The following is a 6,545-nucleotide window of genomic DNA, read 5'->3' as shown; positions in this document are numbered from 1 at the left end:
TCTTATGAAATTTTAGATTAAATACATAAACAATTTGTTAAATACAAAAGTTATTTGTCATTTATAAAAAAATATTTTTTTTGTATTTTTAAATTATTTAAAGATATTTTTATTGATAACATAATTCAATTGTATTTTTGTTGACGACAAAATTATTTAAATATATTTTTTATAGTTTATCCTAACATTAATTACATCATGCTATAGAGGAAATAAAACATGTTATTCTGTAAGCTTAAACCTGATAATTCTATAATGAAATAAAAAAGTTGTCCCAAGATTAGATTGAAACTCATATGCAATTATTTTTATATGAAATTGTTATTTAAAAATTATTAGATAATTTAATAAATTTGACTATATTATTATCTAATAATTTTAATTATTAATTTTTCAAAAAAATAACTACATATAAGTGTATTTTATAATATTAATTAAGAAAAACAAATTGAAAAGATATATTTTTTCTTTGTTACTACAATAATTAATGTGTTTAAACTGATTTCTCAATCACTTTTCGAAAAAAAAAAGAAAGATTGACTAAATTAACAAAAATTCATAATTGATTCACTAAAAAATTCACTTTAAAAGAATAAAAAATCAATTTTAATATACTAAAAATATAAATTATTCTGTATATTTGTTTAGTTATATAGTTCTTTTAAATAATTATTTATATAATTAACATGAAAAATAATTATTTTTGTAAATATAATAATACATAATTAAATATAATATGTATATAATAAAATACTACAGCACTTTTATATATTTTTTTTATCAAATTTAAAACCAAAAGACAGTATTTTTATGAGTTTATAAAAATATAAACAATATTATTTTTTACAGCGGGTAAAGAGTGAAGAAGTTAGACATAAGTACATAACACCTGGCCCCATCCAAATTGAAAAATGAAAAAGAAAAAAAAAGAATAAAAAGTTTATCTAATTTGCATTTAGACTCTAGTTATTAGAATTGAATCGGTAATTGACCCGATCATATAACTAGATTATTAGGTTATTAATTTACCTAGTGAGTTACTGATTTATCTGGTTAATCCAGTCATAATTAAATATATAAAATTATAGAAATAAAATTAAATTAAAAATTAAATACATATTTTAAAAAATATATTAATAACAATCAAATGTCAATTTTTAGATATAATTTACGGTGCAAAAAAATAATAAATTAATTACTAGTATAAAATATTTTCTTAATTTAAATGAATAAGAGAAAAAACAAAAAATAAAAAAAATAAATATTTATTCATATGTTATTACTTGTTTGATATTTATGTCAATCCATTATTAAAAGGATAAAAAATAATAAAAACTCATTCATGGTTTATTATATATATATTTTTTTGTCACAAATATTAATGAAAAACAAGTTAACATAGCACCAAGAGCTCTGTATACATCCTACTCCGTGTTTGAACTCCACCTTCAACATTTTTGGAGTTGTAGTAGACGGAACTTCTACTATGGTTTGGCGGCGCGCGGGTGTATCCTGGACTCGCGTAGGTCTGGCGTATTCTGGAGCGTGAACTGATCGGTTTTTAATAGATTTGGCCACCATTGACCGGTTCAATTACAAGTCCAGTTTAATATACTAATCGGATCGATTAGACCACCGATTCACTAATTTTTTGATCAAACCGATCGGTCCAATTCAATTCTAATAATTTTAGAGCACCAAACAATTTCCAATTTTTCACGCACTATCAATTTTTCTTTCATTCAAGCTACAATTGCAACATCTCATAATTCTTGCACATCAAAATTTAGGATTATAGCAAAATTAAAAAAGAATTGTAGACAACTATAAAGCACGAATATTTCATTGTGTTATTGTGTTTGCGTATTGGACATGACATTCATCCGACACATGTGTCTGTCGTGTCTAACCGTGTTTTAATAAAAAATAAAAAAATTTCTTCTGACACATTTGGACATACTAAATACCATTATGTGTCAATGTGTCAAATCTTATTCTTAATATATATTCTTGGAATAAATTTAGAAATAATATATATTATTATTTATTAAAAATATATTTTAAATATTATATATATATATATATATATATATATATATTCATGTCTTATAAGATTTAAAAATTTATGTATCAACGTATTTCGTGTTGTATTCTGTATTTGTGTTACACAAACAAATAGTACAAACGGATAACGAATCCATTACAGATTGCAAAAGACATTTTAAAAGTAACGGGAAGGGAAAAAAAAAGGAAAGAAAAGGGACAAGACTAAAAAGAATCACTACTTAGTAATTATTATTATTAATAAATATTTTTTGTGAAAATTTAAGTGCAATTAATTTTATGTGAAATTGATAATTGAAAACCGTTAGATGAAATTTTAATCAAATCAGACAAATTATTTAACCGCTCTTATTTATTAACTTCACGTGAAGTTGACTGCACTCGCACCTGAATTCTCAACATTTTTTTTATGTGTGTGGACGTGCGTGCAATTTTTTTCATGTGGTTACCAATTAGCTAAATATTTTAGTAATTTAAAATGATCAAAATTTTTAACTTTAAATAGACTAAAATGTTATACTCAAGGTTCTGAAAATCGATTCGAACTGATCAGTCGAATCGGTTAAACCTCAAACCGTAGAAAAAAACAAATCGATCAAATAATAAAACTGAAAAATTCAAAAACTGCTCTTGAACCGCTAAACCAGTCAAAAATCAGTTAGTTGAACCAAATTGTAACCCATTCAGTTTTTTTGAATTAAGTCTAGACGGCGCCGTTTTGTAGGACATTAGGGCACGGGAGGTAACCTTTACCACCCTCAGCCCTAAGCCCCTGTCCCCTAACCAGAACGCGCTCCTACCTTTCTCACACTTAGCCAATCCGAGCTCCTCTCATCGAGCTCTTGCTCTTCCATCACTGGCTCACTTCTGTCCAGCCACCGCCTGCAACCGCCGCCGATGCAATTGTGAACTTGGAAGCCACCGTCGCGCCGTCGCGTCTTCCTTCCCCTCTGCTGCGCAGCAACCATCGCAACTTCCTTCCCCTCCATCGCGCAGCCACCGTCGCAACGTCAAAGCCTCCGTCGCACAGTCGTCCCGTCGGTGCCAGCTTTGTTCCCCCTTCAGCCTTCAATCGTGGTCCACCACTCCCTGTCCCCCTCTTGCGCCAGCTCTGCCCTGTTTTGCGCTCCCTCCGTCCTTGGTATTCAAAAAAATGTTTTTGCAACTATAATTGAATACCTTTTCGTTAATTTTGTGAATTGTGAATTGTAACTATTAATTTTTGTTGTTGTTAATTTTGTGAATTGTGAACTATTAATTTTTCTTGTTTTTAGTTTATCTGTGAACTGTGATTTTCTTTTAGGATTGTGGATAAATTTGAATAATTGTTGTAAGTTAATCTGTGAACCTTGCCATTGTTACTAAGTTGAATAATTGTTGAATAATCTGTGAACCTTGCTCCGAAAAAACAAAAGATAAAAAAATAAATATTTATTCATGTGTTATTACTTGTTTGATATTTATGTCAATCCATACTTAAAAGGATAAAAGTAAAATAAAAATTCATTCATAGTTTATTATATATTTTTTTGTCACAAATATTAATGAAAAACAAGTTAACATAGCACCAAGAGGGAGGCCTTGTATACATCCTACTCCGTGTTTGAACCCCACCTTCAACATCTTTGGAGTTGTAGTAGACGGGAGCTTCTACCATGGTTTGGCGGCGCACGAGTGTATCGTGGACCCGCTCAGGTCTGGTGCGTTCTGGAGTGTGAATTGGTCGGTTTTTAATAGATTTGGCTACCATTGACCGGTTCAATTACAAGCCCAGTCTAATATACTAATCGGACTGATTAGACCACCGATTCACTAATTTTTTGGCCAAACCGACCGGTCCAATCTAATTCTAATAATTTTAGAGCACCAAACAATTTCCAATTTTCCACGCACTATCAATTTTTCTTTCATTCAAGCTACAATTGCAACATCTCATAATTCTTGCACATTAAAATTTAGAATTGATTATAGCAAAATTACAAAAGAATTGTAGACAACTATAAAGCACGAATATTTCATTGTGTTATTGTGTTTGCGTATTGGACATGACATTCGTCCGATACGTGTGTCTGTCGTGTCTAACCGTGTTTTAATAAAAAAATAAAAAAAATTTCTTCTGACACATTTGGACATACTAAATACTATTATGTGTCAATGTGTCAAGCCTTATTCTTAATATATATTCTTGGAATAAATTTAGAAATAATATATATTATTATTTATTAAAAATATATTTTAAATATTTTAATATCAATAAAATATCAAAATATCATATAATTTATTTAAAAATATTATATATTTTATATATATATATACATATTTTCATATTTTATAAGATTTAAAAATTTATGTGACGACATATTTCGTGTCGTATTCTGTATTTGTGTTACACAAACAAATAGTACAAACGGATAACGATTCCATTGCAAATTGCAAAAGACATTTTAAAAGTAAACGGGAAGAAAGGGAAAAAAAGGAAAGGAAAGGGACAAGACTGAAAAGAATCACAAGACTGAATGAGCAAAAATACTTAGTAATTATTATTATTATTAAATATTTTTTTTGTGAAACTTAAGTGCAATTAACTTTATGTGAAGTTGATAATTGAAAATCGTTAGACAAATTAGACAAATTATTTAACCGCTCTTATTTACTAACTTCACGTGAAGTTGATTGCACCTGCATTTTCAACATTTTTTAATGTGTGTGGACCTGCGTGCAATTTTTTTCATGTGGTTACCAATTAGCTAAATATTTTAGTAATTTAAAATGACCAAAATTTTTAACTTTAATTAGACTAAAATGTTATACTCAAGGTTCTGAAAACCGATTTGAACTGATCAGTCGAATCGGTTAAACCTCAAACCGAAGAAAAAAACAAATCGATCAAATAATAAAACTGAAAAGTTCGAAAACTGCACTTGAACCACCAAACTAGTAAAAAATCAGTTAGTCGAACCGAACTGTGATCCGGTTAGTTTTTTGAATTAAGCTTAGACAGCGCCGTTTTGTAGGACATTAAGGCACTGGAGGTAACCCTTACCACCCCCAGCCCTAAGCCCCTGTCCCCTAACCAGAACGCGCTCCTGCCTTTCTTACACTTAGCCAATCCGAGTTCCTCTCATCAAGCTCTTGCTCTTCATCATTGGCTCACTTCCGTGCGGCCACCGCCTGCTACCGCCGCCGACGCAATTGTGAACTTGGAAGCCATCGTCGCGCCGTCGCGTCTTCCTTCCCCTTTGCTGCACAGCAACCATCGCAACTTCCTTCCCCTCCATCGCGCAGCCACCGTCGCAACATCAAAGCCTCCGTTGCACAGTCGTCCTGTCGGCGCCAGCTTTGTTCCACCTTCAGCCTTCAATCGTGGTTCACCGCTCCCTGTCCTCCTCTTGTGCCAGCTCTGCCCTGTTTTGCGCTCCCTCCGTCCTTGGTATTAAAAAAAAATTTTGCAACTATAATTGAATAATTTTTCGTTAATTTTGTGAACTGTGAACTGTAACTATTAATTTTTTTTGTTGTTAATTTTGTGAACTATGAATTATTAATTTTTCTTATTTTTAGTTTTTCTGTGAACTGTGATTTTTCTTTTAGGATTGTGGATAATTTTGAATAATTGTTGTAAGTTAATCTGTAAACCTTGCCATTGTTACTAAGTTGAATAATTGTTGAATAATATGTGAATCTTGCTCCCTCTCCCTCATAATAATCTGCTCATTGCTCATTGCTCAGAGTCTCATACCAAAAGTAATTGTTGTTTTCTTGGTTTTTCTATTGTTCATTTGTTGTTTAGATTCAGAGATGCCCCTTCCTTCTTTTGCTTAGTTAGATAGTATTATTTAGTTTATTCATTGAAGATATTGCTTAGATTTTTTTTGGTGCAGAATCACTTAGTTGGACATTTGGTTAAATTGCGGATAATTGTGCAGAACCATATATTGAAAGAATGACTGGATGGAGGTTGCAGTTTTTATTTTGTGCTTGTTTGGGTATCATTATTTTAATAAAAAAATATTTTTTTCAATGAAAAAAATTTTTTTTTTTAGTTTTAGCGTGTTTGGCAAATTTCTAGTAGTAAAAGTAAAAGTGCTAGAAAAATAAAAAACATCTTTTTTTAGAAGATACAATTTACATCTTTTTTAAAATATCTTTTTTCTTTAAAAAAAGATGTTTTGATGTAATAAATAAACGAAAAAGTACTTTTATATTCAAACATAATTGATAGATAAAAAGATCTTTATGTATGAGATATCCAAACATAAAATTACTTTTACTTTTTCATAAGATCTTTTAAAAAAAGATAACTCAAACAAAGATCTTTTTTTAGAAGTTTACCCAAACAAGTCCTTTAGCTAGTTGTTATTTTAATTAGTAGGTTGCAGTTCTAGTTCTGGTTTTGATTGGATTAACTTGTTTTTGTTAACTTGTTTTGTTATGTCGTTGATCTTATTAACTTGTTAATTTGATAAATTGTGATTGTTAGG

This window comes from Arachis hypogaea, chromosome 5 (assembly GCF_003086295.3).
Source record: "Arachis hypogaea cultivar Tifrunner chromosome 5, arahy.Tifrunner.gnm2.J5K5, whole genome shotgun sequence".
Classification (NCBI taxonomy): domain Eukaryota; kingdom Viridiplantae; phylum Streptophyta; class Magnoliopsida; order Fabales; family Fabaceae; genus Arachis; species Arachis hypogaea.
The sequence above is the reverse complement of the archived record's forward strand: the minus strand, read 5'-3'. Positions refer to the sequence as shown.